This window comes from Garra rufa, chromosome 13, assembly GCF_049309525.1.
Source record: "Garra rufa chromosome 13, GarRuf1.0, whole genome shotgun sequence".
Taxonomy (NCBI): domain Eukaryota; kingdom Metazoa; phylum Chordata; class Actinopteri; order Cypriniformes; family Cyprinidae; genus Garra; species Garra rufa.
Window position 1 is genome coordinate 21,404,372 of NC_133373.1, and position 21,990 is coordinate 21,426,361.

Here is a 21,990-nt window from a genome sequence, read left to right on the forward strand (position 1 = left end):
GCGTAAAACTCCTAAGGGGGAAAACAGCCCACCACAAGCAACGAAAGATTCATGAAGGGGAAGCATAACAAACACTGTATGTGAACTCTGTCACAACTTTAAGCGTACGCCGCCACACGGCAGAGCTGGACCGGCTCGACAGCAAGCTGAGGCCGCCGACAAGAAGATGGCCCTTCGCCCGAACAGGAACTTGAACCCTGGACCCTCAGATTAAAAGTCTGATGCTCTACCGACTGAGCTATCCGGGCTCTTGCGCTATGTGCGCCTCTTACGTTTTATATAAGAATACTTTCTTCACAAGCCGCCCGGCAGAAGCTCTCTTGCCACAGCCGCTACGGGATAAATGCCGCACGCAATTACGGCAGAGAGAGCGAAGGCCGAAGGCCTTGGAAGGCCCAACCACCGTCGCAGAAAGCTAAAGGCAAAAGGGCGAATGCCCGCCCGTAGTCGGCAGGGTTCGAACCTGCGCGGGGAGACCCCAATGGATTTCAAGTCCATCGCCTTAACCTCTCGGCCACGACTACGCCTGTCTGGGGAACGCCTGCTCTCTTGGCTGGAGGCGGGCAGCACAGGATGCCGCCGAGCTTCAGGCGCAAAATCCAACTGAAGGGTGAGGTGGCAAAAAGGAGCTGGACGTCCCCGTCGCTCAACGGCAAGGGGCTGCCGTGACCCGGATTCGAGCATTCTTTTCTGACCGCTTAAATCCGGCACCGAGCGCCTGCGTTGGTGGTATAGTGGTGAGCATAGCTGCCTTCCAAGCAGTTGACCCGGGTTGGATTCCCGGCCAACGCAATGCTTTCGGCTGCGGTTGACCTCGAAGCAGAACTCCTTCTGTGACCTCTGTCTGCACCAAAAGCTTTTGGATGAGTCGTTCAACGGCAGCAAAGAACTAGGTCTCCCCGTCGGGGAATCGAACCCCGGTCTTCCGCGTGACAGGCGGAGATACTGTCCACTATACTAACGAGGATTTGCGCACGGTGGGCTTCGCCCCCAGCCGACGCGACTGCACCGACCTTACCAAAACGAGCCCCTACTCCATGAAATACCAGATCGACCCTCCACGAGCTAAAGTCTCTCAATATCTTGAATGCTACACATTACAGTGGATCAATATTTGGACCGCTTTATTTCATTTCATTTTTTTTTTTTGTATTCTAATACGGGGGCATGAAAAAAGAGATGACATTGCCTTGATCGGGTTTGTGAATACTGGGTGAGGGAAGGGACTTTCGTAACTTTTACTCCTCCCATTTGGAGTGAGGGGGGTGACGAAAATCATGTTGGCAGGTGTCGGCACCCTAGATTACCCTTGGTGAGCGTAGTGGTTTACCACATGGAGTGCACAGGTCCAAGGGCATAGAGATACATCTCGAGTTTCTCTTCATCAGCGCATAAATCTTTCGCCTTTTACTAAAGATTTCTGTGGAGGGGAACCTTTGCGAGTGACCTGTATTTTTGGGGGCTCTGCTCACAGCAGAGCTACACTAGAGTGTCAAGAGCAGAGTCAATCTGGCCACCCGCCAGCGTGCAGTGGAACGAAGCGCGCCTCGTCATGGTCTGTGTTTGCAGCCTTTGTGCTTCCAGTGTCGCAACTTCAAATTTCTTTAGCCAGCATGGAAAGACAGTGCTCTCTCGTCCATGACGGGATCCAAACCCTGGACGGGCTCAAACAAAGATGGCTTTAGCTCTTTTGGCCCTATCAGTGAGTCGTGTGCTTCGAGCCTTCTTTTTTGACCCCGAAAGCCAGCGTCCGCTGCCTGCGTGGTTGGTATAGTATAACTGGCACCGCACCCGTACGAAAAATGGAGGTGGCAGAAAGGAGCTCAGTGCACGAAAATCCTGCCGTGACCCGGATTCGAACCGGGGTTGCTGCGGCCACAACGCAGAGTACTAACCACTATACGATCACGGCGCGCCACTGGCTCACGCTTGGTGGTGGTGCCGGCCGTCCGAATGCAAAAAGGGCCAGCGGCGTGTTTTATTCCTGTTGGAAAGAGGGCACACAAATCCGTGCGAGGGATGCGGAAGAAAAGGGCCCGGCCGCTTCTCCTCAGCGCCAGCGAACAGCGCAGTCGGCAGGACTCGAACCTGCGCGGGGAGACCCCGATGGATTTCTAGTCCGTCGCCTTAACCACTCGGCCACGACTACGGCGTCCCTGTCGTCCTCTGTCCCGTTGTCGACCTCAAAGTTGGGTGAAAAAGCCATGAACTGGCTACCGCTTTACTGAACTCTCCTAGCGTAAAACTCCTAAGGGGGAAAACAGCCCACCACAAGCAACGAAAGATTCATGAAGGGGAAGCATAACAAACACTGTATGTGAACTCTGTCACAACTTTAAGCGTACGCCGCCACACGGCAGAGCTGGACCGGCTCGACAGCAAGCTGAGGCCGCCGACAAGAAGATGGCCCTTCGCCCGAACAGGGACTTGAACCCTGGACCCTCAGATTAAAAGTCTGATGCTCTACCGACTGAGCTATCCGGGCTCTTGCGCTATGTGCGCCTCTTACGTTTTATATAAGAATACTTTCTTCACAAGCCGCCCGGCAGAAGCTCTCTTGCCACAGCCGCTACGGGATAAATGCCGCACGCAATTACGGCAGAGAGAGCGAAGGCCGAAGGCCTTGGAAGGCCCAACCACCGTCGCAGAAAGCTAAAGGCAAAAGGGCGAATGCCCGCCCGTAGTCGGCAGGGTTCGAACCTGCGCGGGGAGACCCCAATGGATTTCAAGTCCATCGCCTTAACCTCTCGGCCACGACTACGCCTGTCTGGGGAACGCCTGCTCTCTTGGCTGGAGGCGGGCAGCACAGGATGCCGCCGAGCTTCAGGCGCAAAATCCAACTGAAGGGTGAGGTGGCAAAAAGGAGCTGGACGTCCCCGTCGCTCAACGGCAAAGGGCTGCCGTGACCCGGATTCGAGCATTCTTTTCTGACCGCTTAAATCCGGCACCGAGCGCCTGCGTTGGTGGTATAGTGGTGAGCATAGCTGCCTTCCAAGCAGTTGACCCGGGTTGGATTCCCGGCCAACGCAATGCTTTCGGCTGCGGTTGACCTCGAAGCAGAACTCCTTCTGTGACCTCTGTCTGCACCAAAAGCTTTTGGATGAGTCGTTCAACGGCAGCAAAGAACTAGGTCTCCCCGTCGGGGAATCGAACCCCGGTCTTCCGCGTGACAGGCGGAGATACTGTCCACTATACTAACGAGGAGTTGCGCACGGTGGACTTCGCCCCCAGCCGACGCGACTGCGCCGACCTTACCAAAACGAGCCCCTACTCCATGAAATACCAGATCGACCCTCCACGAGCTAAAGTCTCTCAATATCTTGAATGCTACACATTACAGTGGATCAATATTTGGACCGCTTTATTTCATTTCATTTTTTTTTTTGTATTCTAATACGGGGGCATGAAAAAAGAGATGACATTGCCTTGATCGGGTTTGTGAATACTGGGTGAGGGAAGGGACTTTCGTAACTTTTACTCCTCCCATTTGGAGTGAGGGGGGTGACGAAAATCATGTTGGCAGGTGTCGGCACCCTAGATTACCCTTGGTGAGCGTAGTGGTTTACCACATGGAGTGCACAGGTCCAAGGGCATAGAGATACATCTCGAGTTTCTCTTCATCAGCGCATAAATCTTTCGCCTTTTACTAAAGATTTCCGTGGAGGGGAACCTTTGCGAGTGACCTGTATTTTTGGGGGCTCTGCTCACAGCAGAGCTACACTAGAGTGTCAAGAGCAGAGTCAATCTGGCCACCCGCCAGCGTGCAGTGGAACGAAGCGTGCCTCGTCATGGTCTGTGTTTGCAGCCTTTGTGCTTCCAGTGTCGCAACTTCAAATTTCTTTAGCCAGCATGGAAAGACAGTGCTCTCTCGTCCATGACGGGATCCAAACCCTGGACGGGCTCAAACAAAGATGGCTTTAGCTCTTTTGGCCCTATCAGTGAGTCGTGTGCTTCGAGCCTTCTTTTTTGACCCCGAAAGCCAGCGTCCGCTGCCTGCGTGGTTGGTATAGTATAACTGGCACCGCACCCGTACGAAAAATGGAGGTGGCAGAAAGGAGCTCAGTGCACGAAAATCCTGCCGTGACCCGGATTCGAACCGGGGTTGCTGCGGCCACAACGCAGAGTACTAACCACTATACGATCACGGCGCGCCACTGGCTCACGCTTGGTGGTGGTGCCGGCCGTCCGAATGCAAAAAGGGCCAGCGGCGTGTTTTATTCCTGTTGGAAAGAGGGCACACAAATCCGTGCGAGGGATGCGGAAGAAAAGGGCCCGGCCGCTTCTCCTCAGCGCCAGCGAACAGCGCAGTCGGCAGGACTCGAACCTGCGCGGGGAGACCCCGATGAATTTCTAGTCCGTCGCCTTAACCACTCGGCCACGACTACGGCGTCCCTGTCGTCCTCTGTCCCGTTGTCGACCTCAAAGTTGGGTGAAAAAGCCATGAACTGGCTACCGCTTTACTGAACTCTCCTAGCGTAAAACTCCTAAGGGGGAAAACAGCCCACCACAAGCAACGAAAGATTCATGAAGGGGAAGCATAACAAACACTGTATGTGAACTCTGTCACAACTTTAAGCGTACGCCGCCACACGGCAGAGCTGGACCGGCTCGACAGCAAGCTGAGGCCGCCGACAAGAAGATGGCCCTTCGCCCGAACAGGGACTTGAACCCTGGACCCTCAGATTAAAAGTCTGATGCTCTACCGACTGAGCTATCCGGGCTCTTGCGCTATGTGCGCCTCTTACGTTTTATATAAGAATACTTTCTTCACAAGCCGCCCGGCAGAAGCTCTCTTGCCACAGCCGCTACGGGATAAATGCCGCACGCAATTACGGCAGAGAGAGCGAAGGCCGAAGGCCTTGGAAGGCCCAACCACCGTCGCAGAAAGCTAAAGGCAAAAGGGCGAATGCCCGCCCGTACTCGGCAGGGTTCGAACCTGCGCGGGGAGACCCCAATGGATTTCAAGTCCATCGCCTTAACCTCTCGGCCACGACTACGCCTGTCTGGGGAACGCCTGCTCTCTTGGCTGGAGGCGGGCAGCACAGGATGCCGCCGAGCTTCAGGCGCAAAATCCAACTGAAGGGTGAGGTGGCAAAAAGGAGCTGGACGTCCCCGTCGCTCAACGGCAAAGGGCTGCCGTGACCCGGATTCGAGCATTCTTTTCTGACCGCTTAAATCCGGCACCGAGCGCCTGCGTTGGTGGTATAGTGGTGAGCATAGCTGCCTTCCAAGCAGTTGACCCGGGTTGGATTCCCGGCCAACGCAATGCTTTCGGCTGCGGTTGACCTCGAAGCAGAACTCCTTCTGTGACCTCTGTCTGCACCAAAAGCTTTTGGATGAGTCGTTCAACGGCAGCAAAGAACTAGGTCTCCCCGTCGGGGAATCGAACCCCGGTCTTCCGCGTGACAGGCGGAGATACTGTCCACTATACTAACGAGGATTTGCGCACGGTGGGCTTCGCCCCCAGCCGACGCGACTGCACCGACCTTACCAAAACGAGCCCCTACTCCATGAAATACCAGATCGACCCTCCACGAGCTAAAGTCTCTCAATATCTTGAATGCTACACATTACAGTGGATCAATATTTGGACCGCTTTATTTCATTTCATTTTTTTTTTTTGTATTCTAATACGGGGGCATGAAAAAAGAGATGACATTGCCTTGATCGGGTTTGTGAATACTGGGTGAGGGAAGGGACTTTCGTAACTTTTACTCCTCCCATTTGGAGTGAGGGGGGTGACGAAAATCATGTTGGCAGGTGTCGGCACCCTAGATTACCCTTGGTGAGCGTAGTGGTTTACCACATGGAGTGCACAGGTCCAAGGGCATAGAGATACATCTCGAGTTTCTCTTCATCAGCGCATAAATCTTTCGCCTTTTACTAAAGATTTCTGTGGAGGGGAACCTTTGCGAGTGACCTGTATTTTTGGGGGCTCTGCTCACAGCAGAGCTACACTAGAGTGTCAAGAGCAGAGTCAATCTGGCCACCCGCCAGCGTGCAGTGGAACGAAGCGTGCCTCGTCATGGTCTGTGTTTGCAGCCTTTGTGCTTCCAGTGTCGCAACTTCAAATTTCTTTAGCCAGCATGGAAAGACAGTGCTCTCTCGTCCATGACGGGATCCAAACCCTGGACGGGCTCAAACAAAGATGGCTTTAGCTCTTTTGGCCCTATCAGTGAGTCGTGTGCTTCGAGCCTTCTTTTTTGACCCCGAAAGCCAGCGTCCGCTGCCTGCGTGGTTGGTATAGTATAACTGGCACCGCACCCGTACGAAAAATGGAGGTGGCAGAAAGGAGCTCAGTGCACGAAAAGCCTGCCGTGACCCGGATTCGAACCGGGGTTGCTGCGGCCACAACGCAGAGTACTAACCACTATACGATCACGGCGCGCCACTGGCTCACGCTTGGTGGTGGTGCCGGCCGTCCGAATGCAAAAAGGGCCAGCGGCGTGTTTTATTCCTGTTGGAAAGAGGGCACACAAATCCGTGCGAGGGATGCGGAAGAAAAGGGCCCGGCCGCTTCTCCTCAGCGCCAGCGAACAGCGCAGTCGGCAGGACTCGAACCTGCGCGGGGAGACCCCGATGGATTTCTAGTCCGTCGCCTTAACCACTCGGCCACGACTACGGCGTCCCTGTCGTCCTCTGTCCCGTTGTCGACCTCAAAGTTGGGTGAAAAAGCCATGAACTGGCTACCGCTTTACTGAACTCTCCTAGCGTAAAACTCCTAAGGGGGAAAACAGCCCACCACAAGCAACGAAAGATTCATGAAGGGGAAGCATAACAAACACTGTATGTGAACTCTGTCACAACTTTAAGCGTACGCCGCCACACGGCAGAGCTGGACCGGCTCGACAGCAAGCTGAGGCCGCCGACAAGAAGATGGCCCTTCGCCCGAACAGGGACTTGAACCCTGGACCCTCAGATTAAAAGTCTGATGCTCTACCGACTGAGCTATCCGGGCTCTTGCTCTATGTGCGCCTCTTACGTTTTATATAAGAATACTTTCTTCACAAGCCGCCCGGCAGAAGCTCTCTTGCCACAGCCGCTACGGGATAAATGCCGCACGCAATTACGGCAGAGAGAGCGAAGGCCGAAGGCCTTGGAAGGCCCAACCACCGTCGCAGAAAGCTAAAGGCAAAAGGGCGAATGCCCGCCCGTAGTCGGCAGGGTTCGAACCTGCGCGGGGAGACCCCAATGGATTTCAAGTCCATCGCCTTAACCTCTCGGCCACGACTACGCCTGTCTGGGGAACGCCTGCTCTCTTGGCTGGAGGCGGGCAGCACAGGATGCCGCCGAGCTTCAGGCGCAAAATCCAACTGAAGGGTGAGGTGGCAAAAAGGAGCTGGACGTCCCCGTCGCTCAACGGCAAAGGGCTGCCGTGACCCGGATTCGAGCATTCTTTTCTGACCGCTTAAATCCGGCACCGAGCGCCTGCGTTGGTGGTATAGTGGTGAGCATAGCTGCCTTCCAAGCAGTTGACCCGGGTTGGATTCCCGGCCAACGCAATGCTTTCGGCTGCGGTTGACCTCGAAGCAGAACTCCTTCTGTGACCTCTGTCTGCACCAAAAGCTTTTGGATGAGTCGTTCAACGGCAGCAAAGAACTAGGTCTCCCCGTCGGGGAATCGAACCCCGGTCTTCCGCGTGACAGGCGGAGATACTGTCCACTATACTAACGAGGATTTGCGCACGGTGGGCTTCGCCCCCAGCCGACGCGACTGCACCGACCTTACCAAAACGAGCCCCTACTCCATGAAATACCAGATCGACCCTCCACGAGCTAAAGTCTCTCAATATCTTGAATGCTACACATTACAGTGGATCAATATTTGGACCGCTTTATTTCATTTCATTTTTTTTTTTTGTATTCTAATACGGGGGCATGAAAAAAGAGATGACATTGCCTTGATCGGGTTTGTGAATACTGGGTGAGGGAAGGGACTTTCGTAACTTTTACTCCTCCCATTTGGAGTGAGGGGGGTGACGAAAATCATGTTGGCAGGTGTCGGCACCCTAGATTACCCTTGGTGAGCGTAGTGGTTTACCACATGGAGTGCACAGGTCCAAGGGCATAGAGATACATCTCGAGTTTCTCTTCATCAGCGCATAAATCTTTCGCCTTTTACTAAAGATTTCCGTGGAGGGGAACCTTTGCGAGTGACCTGTATTTTTGGGGGCTCTGCTCACAGCAGAGCTACACTAGAGTGTCAAGAGCAGAGTCAATCTGGCCACCCGCCAGCGTGCAGTGGAACGAAGCGCGCCTCGTCATGGTCTGTGTTTGCAGCCTTTGTGCTTCCAGTGTCGCAACTTCAAATTTCTTTAGCCAGCATGGAAAGACAGTGCTCTCTCGTCCATGACGGGATCCAAACCCTGGACGGGCTCAAACAAAGATGGCTTTAGCTCTTTTGGCCCTATCAGTGAGTCGTGTGCTTCGAGCCTTCTTTTTTGACCCCGAAAGCCAGCGTCCGCTGCCTGCGTGGTTGGTATAGTATAACTGGCACCGCACCCGTACGAAAAATGGAGGTGGCAGAAAGGAGCTCAGTGCACGAAAATCCTGCCGTGACCCGGATTCGAACCGGGGTTGCTGCGGCCACAACGCAGAGTACTAACCACTATACGATCACGGCGCGCCACTGGCTCACGCTTGGTGGTGGTGCCGGCCGTCCGAATGCAAAAAGGGCCAGCGGCGTGTTTTATTCCTGTTGGAAAGAGGGCACACAAATCCGTGCGAGGGATGCGGAAGAAAAGGGCCCGGCCGCTTCTCCTCAGCGCCAGCGAACAGCACAGTCGGCAGGACTCGAACCTGCGTGGGGAGACCCCAATGGATTTCTAGTCCGTCGCCTTAACCACTCGGCCACGACTACGGCGTCCCTGTCGTCCTCTGTCCCGTTGTCGACCTCAAAGTTGGGTGAAAAAACCATGAACTGGCTACCGCTTTACTGAACTCTCCTAGCGTAAAACTCCTAAAGGGGAAAACAGCCCACCACAAGCAACGAAAGATTCATGAAGGGGAAGCATAACAAACACTGTATGTGAACTCTGTCACAACTTTAAGCGTACGCCGCCACACGGCAGAGCTGGACCGGCTCGACAGCAAGCTGAGGCCGCCGACAAGAAGATGGCCCTTCGCCCGAACAGGGACTTGAACCCTGGACCCTCAGATTAAAAGTCTGATGCTCTACCAACTGAGCTATCCAGGCTCTTGTGCTATGTGCGCCTCTTACGTTTTATATAAGAATACTTTCTTCACAAGCCGCCCAGCAGAAGCTCTCTTGCCACAGCCGCTACGGGATAAATGCCGCACGCAATTACGGCAGAGAGAGCGAAGGCCGAAGGCCTTGGAAGGCCCAACCACCGTCGCAGAAAGCTAAAGGCAAAAGGGCGAATGCCCGCCCGTAGTCGGCAGGGTTCGAACCTGCGCGGGGAGACCCCAATGGATTTCAAGTCCATCGCCTTAACCTCTCGGCCACGACTACGCCTGTCTGGGGAACGCCTGCTCTCTTGGCTGGAGGCGGGCAGCACAGGATGCCGCCGAGCTTCAGGCGCAAAATCCAACTGAAGGGTGAGGTGGCAAAAAGGAGCTGGACGTCCCCGTCGCTCAACGGCAAAGGGCTGCCGTGACCCGGATTCGAGCATTCTTTTCTGACCGCTTAAATCCGGCACCGAGCGTCTGCGTTGGTGGTATAGTGGTGAGCATAGCTGCCTTCCAAGCAGTTGACCCGGGTTGGATTCCCGGCCAACGCAATGCTTTCGGCTGCGGTTGACCTCGAAGCAGAGCTCCTTCTGTGACCTCTGTCTGCACCAAAAGCTTTTGGATGAGTCGTTCAACGGCAGCAAAGAACTAGGTCTCCCCGTCTGGGAATCGAACCCGGTCTTCCGCGTGACAGGCGGAGATACTGTCCACTACACTAACGAGGAGTTGCGCACGGTGGCCTTCGCCCCCAGCCGACGCGACTGCACCGACCTTACCAAAACGAGCCCCTACTCCATGAAATACCAGATCGACCCTCCACGAGCTAAAGTCTCTCAATACCTTGAATGCTACACATTACAGGGGATCATTATTTGGACCGCTTTATTTCATTTCATTTTTTTTTTTTTGTATTCTAATATGGGGCATGAAAAAAGAGATGACATTGCCTTGATCGGGTTTGTGAATACTGGGTGAGGGAAGGGACTTTCGTAACTTTTACTCCTCCCATTTGGAGTGAGGGGGGTGACGAAAATCATGTTGGCAGGTGTCGGCACCCTAGATTACCCTTGGTGAGCGTAGTGGTTTACCACATGGAGTGCACAGGTCCAAGGGCATAGAGATACATCTCGAGTTTCTCTTCATCAGCGCATAAATCTTTCGCCTTTTACTAAAGATTTCCGTGGAGGGGAACCTTTGCGAGTGACCTGTATTTTGGGAGGCTCTGCTCACAGCAGAGCTACACTAGAGTGTCAAGAGCAGAGTCAATCTGGCCACCCGCCAGCGTGCAGTGGAACGAAGCGCGCCTCGTCATGGTCTGTGTTTGCAGCCTTTGTGCTTCCAGTGTCGCAACTTCAAATTTCTTTAGCCAGCATGGAAAGACAGTGCTCTCTCGTCCATGACGGGATCCAAACCCTGGACGGGCTCAAACAAAGATGGCTTTAGCTCTTTTGGCCCTATCAGTGAGTCGTGTGCTTCGAGCCTTCATTTTTGACCCCGAAAGCCAGCGTCCGCTGCCTGCGTGGTTGGTATAGTATAACTGGCACCGCACCCGTACGAAAAATGGAGGTGGCAGAAAGGAGCTCAGTGCACGAAAAGTCTGCCGTAACCCGGATTCGAACCGGGGGTTGCTGCGGCCACAACGCAGAGTACTAACCACTATACGATCACGGCGCGCCACTGGCTCACGCTAGGTGGTGCCGGCCGTCCGAATGCAAAAAGGGCCAGCGGTGTGTTTTATTCCTGTTGGAAAGAGGGCACACAAATCCGTGCGAGGGATGCGGAAGAAAAGGGCCCGGCCGCTTCTCCTCAGCGCCAGCGAACAGCGCAGTCGGCAGGACTCGAACCATGTCAGGGCGACGTCATATGGAAGGCCGTTAGGGCCAAAACGTGTTGTACAAACGCGTTAACGCGTAACTACGTGTTGACACGTAATTTTGTGCTGCCATTGAGCTTTAACACCATCTAGTGGTTGTTTTCTAATGAATTTTAATTTTTAGATTAATTTTATTTAGGTTTACATTTAATTACATTACAGCACATAAGTTTTTTTTAATGATCTTATTTTTAATTGTATTTTTTATATTTTGTTTTTAATTACACAATTACACAAAATGTTAATTACACATTTTTCAAAACAGTATTTTTTATGCATGCTTATACTGTCATTTTTAAGCCATATTACTTTACTGACACATAAAAAAAAAACAATATCCTGTTCTCATAATTCAACCACTATTTAAAAATATTTGTTAACCCTTTAACTCTCAACCCTAAATGGAGGTATTGAAAAAATTAATTAACTTAAAATTCTTATGTGGAAAGATTGCCCTCTCATCCCTTCCTTTTGATAGATTTATTCCCTATCAAAGTTAGCTCAACCGCACAGTAGAGATATAAGTTAAACGGATAAAAAGAGCCTTTTCATAAAACCTTTACAATTTATTATGATGAAATAACTTTGTTCATTGTTTCGCTGAGCTTTTCAAAGTTCAGTAAATTCACACTCAAGACACCTTTTTCACATTTAATCACAATAAATAACATTATTACAGAGACTGTAACTGTTCTCAGTTGCTAAAGTGTGTGTGTATTATATACAAGAAAATAATTGGTTCCAGCAACACACAAGTTTAGTTCAATTCTAGTTTGAAGTCAATACAACTTCTTTGATCTTTTAAGTAAAAGGGGCAGAATACAACAGACTTCCTGTGTACTGTTATGTGTGATGGCCTAAGGCTCCCTCCAGGTACATGTCTTTGTGAAATGTATCGAGGTGGTGAAATTAGGGGTGCTGCGAGAAGCTGTCCTTGGGCTTTGGCTGTTTTCACCATTGCTGAAGATGGAGCAGGCAGTGCTGTAGACTTCAAGACCTCATAGTCTTCAATCTTTTAATGAAAACAGACGAGATGTATACCATTAGCTTGTGTGAATGAGCAGCTGTTATAAATAAGGTCTTTATGTTGCTACCATGTCCTGCATTTTGTCACCCCTTCTTAGAAGGGTTAAAGTGCCTGACACACCACTGGATAGAATTTGGAATACATTAGAAATATTTATCTAATATCTTCAAATTACCTGATAACATTAGATACACAAATTTCATGCAATAAAGCAATAACTATTAAACATTTAGTGCAATAATCAATGCCCCAGGATTGGTTATGTTTTTGTTACCAAATAATTGAGATTTTTAACAACCATTAAGTATATTCATTTAATAATTGAACAAGTCATCAAACCCCTACTTTGATCCACATGTGACAAGAAATGTGTCCTTACATTATATGGTGCATACAGGGGCGGACTGGCCATCGGGAGAACCGGGACAATTCCCGGTGGCCTGGCAGCCAATTTGGCCCGCTGCCATTTTTTTTTTTTTTCATATATATTGTTTGTGGTAGCGATCCAACTAATGTCTAATTTCAGTTTCAGTCTTCTTGTGTGAGCGTATTTTGAACTCGAAAAAACATCCCAAAGTCCAGCAATTTCCTTTCAGCAAGTTTAATAACAAAATAACTGGAAATGTTTAACGGTCAAAAAACTGTGTCGCTCCACTTTTACCTGAACAAGTTCTAACGGCTCTCGCCGGAAATGACATCAGCATCATTTTCAATGTTTTTAAGAAACATTTTAAATTATTAAAACACAATTATTTATCAATTCTTCAATTAAACAATTATTCTTCACACATCAAAATAAATAAACAAATAGCTTAAATGGCTCTTACACATCCGGCCCCTAATTGGTTGGGCGCGTGACAAACCAATTATCACAGATATATTCAAATATTAAGAGACATTAAACTTCAAAATTTTAAAATAAGAAATAGCAACTTAGTTCCTTCACATTTTCTTTGTGTTTCTTCTTGACGATTCTTCGTTATTCTGCATATTTAAATTGCCTCTTGAATTAGACACAATTTGTTTACTGGTCTCTCTAATACATTAGTCTTGGTTTGTAGCTTCACCCTGCGTACTGCTCCACTGGAGTCTGGCAAGGTTTCTGTTACTCTTCCCATTATCCATGAATTGCGTGGGGAAGAACTGTCCACCACCAACACGACATCGCCAGGCTCAAAGTTCTTTTTAGACCTTACCCATTTGCTGCGCTCCTGTAGAATGGGTAGGTACTCATGAGTCCATCTACTCCAAAACAAATCAGCAAGATACTGGACCTGTTTCCAGCGTTTTCTCGCATATTGATCCTCTTTTTGGAAGAGACCCGGTGGTAGGGTGGGTTGAGTTTTCAATAACAGTAAATGGTTAGGCGTCAGAGGCTCAAGGTCATTCGGATTGTCTGATGCACTAGTTATTGGTCTGTTGTTAATGATGCTCTCCACCTCGCACATGATGGTGTGAAGACTGTCATCGTTGATAGACTGTTCCTTTAAGAGAGCACTTAGTATCCTTCTTACGGTACGAATTTGACGCTCCCAAATTCCACCCTGATGGGAAGCAGTTGGACTGTTGAAGATCCATTTAATCCCCCTCTGTAGCATGGCATTTTCAATTTTGCTATGGTTCAAGTTGCTCAGTGCTTCTCGCAATTCTCTTTCAGCGCCGACGAAATTTGTGCCATTGTCTGAGCGCATGACTGACACCTGTCCTCTTCTACTTATAAAGCGCCTTAGAGCATTTATGCACGATCCAGTGTCCAAGCTATCAGCTACTTCTATGTGTACTGCTCTAATTGTTAGGCAGGTGAACAACACTCCATACCTTTTCACAGTACTCCGGCCCCGTTTAACATCGAAGGGTCCGAAGTAATCGACTCCCACGTTTGTAAAGGGGGGTTTATCAGGTAGCAAGCGATCTTCTGGCAAGCTTGCCATTTTTTGCTCTCCAACTCTTCCACTGAGTCTGCGACAAACTGAGCATTTGTTTATAAGCTTTCGAATAGCTGCGTTAGCTTGAGGGATCCAGAATTTTTGTCTGAGCATAGATAGGAGGTAGTTTCGACCACAGTGTCCATATCTTTGATGAAGGTCACTTATAATGAGAGTGGAAATTCTGGAGTGCTTAGAAAGAATCACAGGATGTTTGGATTCTTCTGGCATGGCCGCTTTATTAAGCCTACCACCCACTCTTATTATTCCATCCTGAAGCACAGGGTCAAGCTTGTACAGTTGACTTCTTCTCTTAACAGGAACATTACTTCTCAAGGCTTCAATTTCCTCTAAGAAGTGTTGTTTCTGACTGTGCTGAATGAGTTGAACTTCAGCTTGATTTAAGTCTTCCAGGCTCAGTGACTTTCCTCTCAGTGTTGATCTGTACCTTTGCATTTGATCCTGTAAAAGGGCTGCTTGTTTTTCTGGGTCTTTTTCTTTTTCTGCAATGGACGATTGGAATTGTTTCCTTGCTTTGCGTAATTGTAACAGTGTTTCTTTGAGTCTTAGCATCCACGCTATTGCTTTCCTCAACTGAAACCAACTTGAGTAGTAATCAGTTAACTTGCTCATAACATCTTTGCTTTCATTGATGCTGAGAACATTGACTTTGATTTCTTTTTTGATTTCAGGGTCTTGTTCTGAAACTTGGCTCAATTGATCTGGTCTTTGTGGCCATTCTTCTTTTGGTTTCAACAAAAAGTTGGGCCCTTTAATCCATGTTCCAGCTTGCACAAAGTCTTTTGCTTTAAGACCTCTAGTAGCCTGATCTGCAGGATTCTGTGCTGACTTGACAAACCTCCACTGTAATGGAGTAGTAGCATCTCGTATTAGTGAGATCCTGTTTGCTACGAAGGTTTTGAATCGAGCACTCTCATTTCCAATGTAGTTAAGCACAGTAGTGCTGTCTGTCCAGAAAATGGACTGCTGCAGTGGGATTTGAAGTTCTTGCCTTAGTATTTTGTCCATTTTGACGGCCACTGCTGCTGCTGACAACTCAAGTCTGGGAATTGTGATTTGTTTGAGTGGGCTCACTCTCGACTTTCCCATCAACAAAGAACTATGTTTCTGATTTTGTTCATTTGTAAGTACCAGATAAGTTGCTGTGGCATAAGCGTTTTCGCTGGCATCAGAGAAATGATGCAGCTGTGCTTCCTTTGTGTTTCCGAACTTCTCTGGTTTTACACACCTTTGAATTTTGAAGTCTGAGAGGTGATTTAACTCTTCTAGCCATCTGACCCACTGATCAGCACGCTTGCCATCAATCTCTTCATCCCATCCGTATCCTTGTTTACACAAATCTCTTAAAAGGAGTTTGCCTGGTAGGATGAGTGGCACCAGAAAGCCAAGAGGGTCGTAAATTGAATTGACGACTGAGAGAATACCTCTTCTGTTCAATGGCTTCTCCTGTATTTGTATGTTGTAAGTGAAGGTGTCATTTTCCGTACACCACTGCATACCAAGTGCTCTCTCGATGGGCAGAGAATCCTGATCCAAGTCAAGGTCTTTTATTCCACTGGCCCTTTGATCTTCTGGGATAGACAATAATACTTTTCTACTATTGCTTACCCATTTCGTTAAGCAGAAACCTCCTTCAAAACATAAGTCTCGAATGTCCTTCACTAGGTCAACTGCTTCTTGTTCTGTGCTCACTGATCTCAAACAGTCATCTACGTAAAAGTTGTACAGAACTGTTTCAACAGCCTTTTTAGGTGCTACATCTTTTCTGTCTTCCGCTGTCTTTCTTAGTGCGTAAGAGGCGCAGCTAGGCGATGATGTGGCGCCGAACAGATGCACCATCATTCTGTACTCCTCTATGGGTGCATTCAAATTGCCATTTGGCCACCAAAGAAAGCGAAGCAGATCAGCGTCCTCTTTAGGAACCCTCACTTGATAGAACATCGACTCCACGTCTGCCATCATGGCTATCGGTTCTTCTCTAAATCTGGTGAGCACACCAATGAGTGTATTTGTGAGGTTCGGACCTTGCAGCAACTGGCTGTTCAGAGACATGCCTTGAAAGGAAGCAGTACAGTCAAAGACCACTCGAATTTTCTTTTTCTTGGGGTGGTACACCCCGTGGTGTGGTATGTACCATACTCGGTTGTCGTTGCGCTCCAGCTGTTCTGTGGGAACTTTAACTGCATATCCTTTCTCTATAATGCTCTTCATGAAGTTACTGTAGTCTTCAAGCAAACTTGTGTTCTTTTGAAGCTTTCTTTTCAGGTTTGCTGCACGCAGTTCAGCAACACATCTATTGTTTGGCATCTTTATTGATTCAGTTTTCAATGGCAATTTCACACAGTAATGCCCATCCTCAAACTTCGTATTTTCCTGCACTGACCGCAAGAACTGTTTGTCCTCCAGTGACATTTCTTCTTTTTCTTCATAGTGGCGTTCAGGAAAGTCTGAGTTATACTGCTGAATCAATAATTGCTCTATTTCTACCACTGAGAGACGATTAACTGTATGGTATGGCAGTTTAGACTTTTCTGCAGTGTTGCATTCTTTCTTGATGGTTCCATTCACCACCCAGCCAAGAGCAGTTTTCACAGCATATGGTCCATCCTGTTGGCTATTTATGATGTACCACGGCTCCATTGCTTTGGAATTGTTGGCTCCAATTAGAAGATCCACATTTGCATTAATGCTAGGTATGCTTACTTCACTCAAGTATGGCCATTTGTTGATATCTTCCTGTTTAGGAATGTTCTCGTTTTGAACAGGAATGTTGCTGTGTGTAAAGACTTTTGGAAGCTCGAAGTAATTTGTGTCTTCCAGAGCACACACCTCCAGGTCTGTAAGGATAAAACTGCTTACCAGCTTCTGCTCTCCTGGCTTATCTTGACACATAGTGCTCAGCAGAATCTGAGTTGGCTTCCCTTTCAGGTTCAATTTCTTTCGCAGTTCTTCAGTACAAAAGGTAGCTGTACTTCCTGCGTCAAGGAAAGCATATGTTTCCACATATCTGTCACCTTTACTTGACTTGACTTTTACTGGCACTATTGACAATACACAGTTATCTCCTGCAGACTCTGAGAAGTTGCTTGATTGGTGGTTAAGGGAGACCTGGGCACATGAGATCTTTTTGTCTGAAGATTCATCATCTTTTGTACCTGTGTGGTCCTCCTTAATGTGCAGAATGTCTGGGTGTTTCTGGGAACATTCCTTACATTCCATTCTCTTTTTACACATCTTGCTTAGATGGCCTTGAGTTAAGCATCCAAAGCACAAGCCCCTAGATTTCAGGAACTCCACACGTACCTTATGTGGCTGCTCTTTGATTTCACTGCATGACTCGAGAGCATGACCTTTTGAGCAAAACATACATGGTTTCTCAAAGGCATTGACTGTCTTGGGTGGAATGACCTGTTTTCTTGACACCTCCAGTGGCCTTCTTTCTTCCGTGCAAATGTTGGTTGCAAAGCTGCTCTTAATTATTCCTTTTTTAGGATACTTCTCTTTCGGATTTAGCTTCACTGCTACAACATTGCGGCTGTCCAGTATGTCTCCGAAGAGAGGGTCCATGGCCACTTTTGCTTGACGATCAATGAAGTCAACTAAATGAGTAAATCTGGCTCTTACTCCTTGGCGTTCTTTGATGTCATATGCTTCTGATCGCCACTTTTCTTTCATTTTGTACGGCAACTTTGAAATTACAACTCTCATGTTGGTAGGGTTGTCCATCTCCTCCATAGATTCACCATCCTCCAACGTATTACGGCAACCAATCAGGAACAAAGCATATGCGCACAAGGCTTTACCATCATCAGACTTGATCTGAGGCCACTTTAACGCTTTATCGATATACGCCCTTGCTATGATCAGCTCATCTCCATAATGCCTCTGGAGTAGTCGTTTTGCTTCATTGAAACCTCTGCTTGATGGCATATATTCACAACTCCTGATAAGCTCTTGGGGTTCTCCTGCGGTGTATTGTTCTAGATAATATAGCTTGTCCTTTTCATTATCTGTTTTACGTTCAATGGTATGCTCAAAGGACCTGATGAAGGATTTGTAGGTTAATGGATCACCAGTAAACACTTGGATGTCTTTACTAGGAAGATGAATTTGTTTTTGCTGTTTCACAAGCAATTCCGTCAAGTCATGTTGTTTCTGCAAAACTTGAATTATGCTGTCATTTGCTGGACGATTAACACTGTGGCCTTCTGAATTGCCTAACTGTGGCGCTGCAAGTGACACTGGATTTGAGATTGACTTTGTTCTACTTTTCCCCACAGCTGAATGACAAGGCGAGTAGTCTTTTTGCTCTGTTTTCAGTTCTGATTGCTTCTGATGGATTCCTTTTCTGTGCTTAGATTGTACACTGCTTCTGCCATCCTCTGAATGTTCATATTCTTTAAGTACCTTTAATTTAGCACTACTCTCTGCAAGTGCCGTTTCAATTTCAAGTTCCTCCATTTTTGCCATGAGCTGCATCTTTTCAATCTCAAGTTGTTGTTTTTTCTTTAAAGCTGCTGCTCTTGCTAACAAAGCTGCACGTTTTGATTCTTCTCGTGCATATGCAGACAGTACTGAAGAGGAAATTGAACCACTGTCAATATCTGAATCACGTTTTGGTTTTGATTTACTCTTGTTCACAGATATCTGTGAGGCACTGTCGTGAGGAGTAACATCATCCTCCATATCAAGATTGTCATTTTGGCCTTTTCCACCAACAGCAGCCATCCAATCTTCCGTTTTCTTTACAAAAAGTCTCAAGGAATCCATTTTAGGCTCAAACCAATTTTTTTGATCTGCAGTCTTTTCATCTTCAGGCAGAAGATCTTGAACTTGCACATTTAAATCCGTAAACTCAATTATCAACTGTGCAAAATCAAGCATCAAAACTTGTACATTCTGCAGATTTGCATCATCAACCATTAGCCCTTCAATGGTTTTGATCTTACTGGTAAGAGCAGATAATTTCGCTCTTCTCAAACTAATGCGTCTGTGAAGTTGTTCTTCTAATGCTCGTTCGGTGGGTTTACACGCTCTCTTGTGTTCAAAAACCGCAACGTCATCCTCTCCTCCCTCAGCCATCATAATTCTAATCAACGCACAAACTGCTTGCAGACGTTTAAAAGTATACGCAATACCTTTCTGCATCAAACGTATGCATTTCAGCTTCTTCAAACGTGCACTGAGTCATCTTATGGCCGATTCATAAGTCCGTTACCTCATTCACAAAGCTGAACTTCAATGAGTAGCGATGTCCTTCTTATGACGCAGTTTTTAATCCACCAGAGAATAAAGCATTGTCCGCTGGTTATAATCCACGATCATCAAGCATTTCAGTGTTCATTCGTAGACGATCCTCTGTCGATGATGTCTTATCACAAGCTCGTCGTCCACGCACTTTTAGTTTCACTTTCCTTCTTCATAGAGCGAGTTTTTTGACTAATTATGTGGTAGCGATCCAACTAATGTCTAATTTCAGTTTCAGTCTTCTTGTGTGAGCGTATTTTGAACTCGAAAAAACATCCCAAAGTCCAGCAATTTCCTTTCAGCAAGTTTAATAACAAAATAACTGGAAATGTTTAACGGTCAAAAAACTGTGTCGCTCCACTTTTACCTGAACAAGTTCTAACGGCTCTCGCCGGAAATGACATCAGCATCATTTTCAATGTTTTTAAGAAACATTTTAAATTATTAAAACACAATTATTTATCAATTCTTCAATTAAACAATTATTCTTCACACATCAAAATAAATAAACAAATAGCTTAAATGGCTCTTACATTGTTGTTGTTGTTTCTGTTGCCTGCCGAATGTACTAAAGTGATTATTTCCAAATTCGCCATTCAACAATAATACTCTAATAAATCGTAATCCGGTTCGTCTTGACTGACAACGCAATTCGCCACGCGCACGCTCCGCCCATCCGCGCGTCCGCCAAAAGAATACAAGACTCGAGAATGGAGCGCCCAGGTGGAGCAGAGGGTCGAAACTGTCCTGGGCTGCGTTTCCCAAAAGCATCGTAAGCTTAAGTACATCGTAGACCCATTGAAACCAATGGAGCTACGATCAATTTAAGCTTATGATGCTTTTGGGAAACGCAGCTGTTCAGTACTTCATTTACAGGTCAGATACATCTGTAAATAGACTATTGTAGTTTTGTTTACTTAGTTAAACTGCTTGCAAATATTATCAATAGCAGTCCGTTTGCTGAAAAATTAACAAAATGGCATAACTTGTAAAGAGTAGGAACTTAGCAGACAAATATTCACATTGTTTTATAACACGTTTAGAGGGAGCTAAGGCTAACAACAATACAACCCTTACAAAAATTAACCATGTTTTCACTAAAAACCAAAAAACATTGTTACTATAGTTAAACTATGGTAACCACAAATTAACAAAGGTTTTGCTACACTTGGTATTTGTAGTAAATGGTATTTGTAGTAAAACTCTGGTTATACAAATTGTAATCAAAATGCAAAAAAAAAAAAAAAAAACACGGTTACTACTATACTTTTACCATAGGCCTAATTAAACCATGGTTAATTTTCCTAAGGACAAAACATGACCCATGATAATGCAAAAAAAAAAAAAAAATTCAGTGTTAGGATTTTACTAAAGATATATTCAAGATGTAGCTATTATTGTAGGCCAACAGTTTTGACATTTAGGCAAGATAAAACAATAGCACATGGTACTAATGTAATACTTACATTTTTATAAAAAGGTAAATGGAGGTTCAAGAGATAATCTTTAATTATTTTGCGTGGCACCAGCCAGTGGATTATACTTTCTTATTGTCCATGGTTTCAGAATTTGTTGTGGGTTTTTGGGATGGCCTGGATGAGTGTGAGATTTCCCGGCCTGAAATTTTGTCCCAGTCCGCCCCTGGGTGCATACATGTGAAAAATCAGTTAAGGGCAAACATGTGCAAATAAATTAATCAAGAGTGGCTTGTATTAGTAATAACTGAAATCAGAATGAAATATAATTTTAAATATAGGCCTAATAATGACATTTTTAAAAATGTAAAATCATAGATAAAGGTCGAAACAACAAGGAAATTAAATAAATTGTAATATTAAAATACAGAACGCAATACTATGCCATATTAGCATTATTCTTATTAAATTAATTAATTGTATCTAAAACACAGCTTTTTCATGAAATATTACCTTGTTATCCTCTTCATCTGGGCATGCCTGGTTGTTTCGTCTAAAAGTGCGGTCACAGGATGATTCCTTAAGCCATTTTTCCAGCAAAACTGTCTGATAAAAAAGTGTCTTCTGCTGCTTCTCCTTAAATTGTTTTTTGCTGTTCCGTGTGCTTTACCTTTCCGTCAATGTCCCTGGCACATGATGGCTGCTTAAGTAAACTTGCATGCTCAGCGTAGTACTTGGGTCACAACATCATGAATAATTCAAGTAAAACGAAGGGGTGATGTCACATTGACACTGCCTGTCGTAACAGCTTGTAATCCTTCTTATTACTATTAATGTGCTGATGCGCACCTTCGTATTATTGTTATTATTCATGAGATTGTGACTGAGTACTTACCTCCTCTGACGTGCCTATTGTTAAGGAGGGGCAAAAAACTTTTGGCGGCAAGGGAGAAATTTAACGCATTAACGCGTAATTTTGTACTGGCATGGAGCTTTAACACCATCTAGTGGTTGTTTTCTAATGAATTTTAAATTTTAAATTAATTTTTATTATGTTTACATTTAATTACATTACAGCACATACGCATTTTTAATTATCTTATTTGTAATTGTATTTTTTATATTTCGTTTTTAATTACACAATTACACAAAAGGTTTATTACACATTTTTCAAAACAGTATTTTTTATGCATGCTTATACTGTCATTTTTAAGCCATATTACTTTACTGACACATAAAAAAAATCCTGTTCTCATAATTCAACCGCTATCCATAAATATTTGTTAACCTTTTA

The 21,990-nt window shown here is 46.5% G+C and overlaps 19 non-coding genes across 19 annotated transcripts; 5 read left to right on the plus strand and 14 right to left on the minus strand.

The window, feature by feature from the left end:
- Positions 1-442: 442 nt before the first annotated feature.
- On the minus strand, positions 443-524 carry trnas-uga (transfer RNA serine (anticodon UGA)). Its single transcript has one exon. It is a non-coding gene; the product is annotated as a tRNA-Ser (tRNA).
- An 842-nt stretch (positions 525-1,366) lies between these two features.
- Positions 1,367-1,481, plus strand: LOC141283890 (U5 spliceosomal RNA). The gene has a single exon (XR_012338257.1). It is a non-coding gene; the product is annotated as a U5 spliceosomal RNA (small nuclear RNA).
- A 359-nt stretch (positions 1,482-1,840) lies between these two features.
- On the minus strand, positions 1,841-1,912 carry trnah-gug (transfer RNA histidin (anticodon GUG)). Its single transcript has one exon. It is a non-coding gene; the product is annotated as a tRNA-His (tRNA).
- Positions 1,913-2,412: 500 nt separating this feature from the next.
- Positions 2,413-2,485, minus strand: trnak-uuu (transfer RNA lysine (anticodon UUU)). Its single transcript has one exon. It is a non-coding gene; the product is annotated as a tRNA-Lys (tRNA).
- A 194-nt stretch (positions 2,486-2,679) lies between these two features.
- trnas-uga (transfer RNA serine (anticodon UGA)) lies at positions 2,680-2,761 on the minus strand. Its single transcript has one exon. It is a non-coding gene; the product is annotated as a tRNA-Ser (tRNA).
- An 841-nt stretch (positions 2,762-3,602) lies between these two features.
- LOC141283883 (U5 spliceosomal RNA) lies at positions 3,603-3,717 on the plus strand. The gene has a single exon (XR_012338249.1). It is a non-coding gene; the product is annotated as a U5 spliceosomal RNA (small nuclear RNA).
- A 359-nt stretch (positions 3,718-4,076) lies between these two features.
- trnah-gug (transfer RNA histidin (anticodon GUG)) lies at positions 4,077-4,148 on the minus strand. Its single transcript has one exon. It is a non-coding gene; the product is annotated as a tRNA-His (tRNA).
- A 500-nt stretch (positions 4,149-4,648) lies between these two features.
- On the minus strand, positions 4,649-4,721 carry trnak-uuu (transfer RNA lysine (anticodon UUU)). Its single transcript has one exon. It is a non-coding gene; the product is annotated as a tRNA-Lys (tRNA).
- A 194-nt stretch (positions 4,722-4,915) lies between these two features.
- On the minus strand, positions 4,916-4,997 carry trnas-uga (transfer RNA serine (anticodon UGA)). The gene has a single exon. It is a non-coding gene; the product is annotated as a tRNA-Ser (tRNA).
- Positions 4,998-5,839: 842 nt separating this feature from the next.
- On the plus strand, positions 5,840-5,954 carry LOC141283892 (U5 spliceosomal RNA). The gene has a single exon (XR_012338258.1). It is a non-coding gene; the product is annotated as a U5 spliceosomal RNA (small nuclear RNA).
- Positions 5,955-6,313: 359 nt separating this feature from the next.
- trnah-gug (transfer RNA histidin (anticodon GUG)) lies at positions 6,314-6,385 on the minus strand. Its single transcript has one exon. It is a non-coding gene; the product is annotated as a tRNA-His (tRNA).
- Positions 6,386-6,885: 500 nt separating this feature from the next.
- On the minus strand, positions 6,886-6,958 carry trnak-uuu (transfer RNA lysine (anticodon UUU)). The gene has a single exon. It is a non-coding gene; the product is annotated as a tRNA-Lys (tRNA).
- A 194-nt stretch (positions 6,959-7,152) lies between these two features.
- On the minus strand, positions 7,153-7,234 carry trnas-uga (transfer RNA serine (anticodon UGA)). Its single transcript has one exon. It is a non-coding gene; the product is annotated as a tRNA-Ser (tRNA).
- An 842-nt stretch (positions 7,235-8,076) lies between these two features.
- On the plus strand, positions 8,077-8,191 carry LOC141283884 (U5 spliceosomal RNA). The gene has a single exon (XR_012338250.1). It is a non-coding gene; the product is annotated as a U5 spliceosomal RNA (small nuclear RNA).
- Positions 8,192-8,550: 359 nt separating this feature from the next.
- trnah-gug (transfer RNA histidin (anticodon GUG)) lies at positions 8,551-8,622 on the minus strand. The gene has a single exon. It is a non-coding gene; the product is annotated as a tRNA-His (tRNA).
- A 500-nt stretch (positions 8,623-9,122) lies between these two features.
- Positions 9,123-9,195, minus strand: trnak-uuu (transfer RNA lysine (anticodon UUU)). Its single transcript has one exon. It is a non-coding gene; the product is annotated as a tRNA-Lys (tRNA).
- A 194-nt stretch (positions 9,196-9,389) lies between these two features.
- trnas-uga (transfer RNA serine (anticodon UGA)) lies at positions 9,390-9,471 on the minus strand. The gene has a single exon. It is a non-coding gene; the product is annotated as a tRNA-Ser (tRNA).
- An 841-nt stretch (positions 9,472-10,312) lies between these two features.
- LOC141283888 (U5 spliceosomal RNA) lies at positions 10,313-10,427 on the plus strand. The gene has a single exon (XR_012338255.1). It is a non-coding gene; the product is annotated as a U5 spliceosomal RNA (small nuclear RNA).
- A 359-nt stretch (positions 10,428-10,786) lies between these two features.
- Positions 10,787-10,859, minus strand: trnah-gug (transfer RNA histidin (anticodon GUG)). Its single transcript has one exon. It is a non-coding gene; the product is annotated as a tRNA-His (tRNA).
- Positions 10,860-21,990: the final 11,131 nt, after the last annotated feature.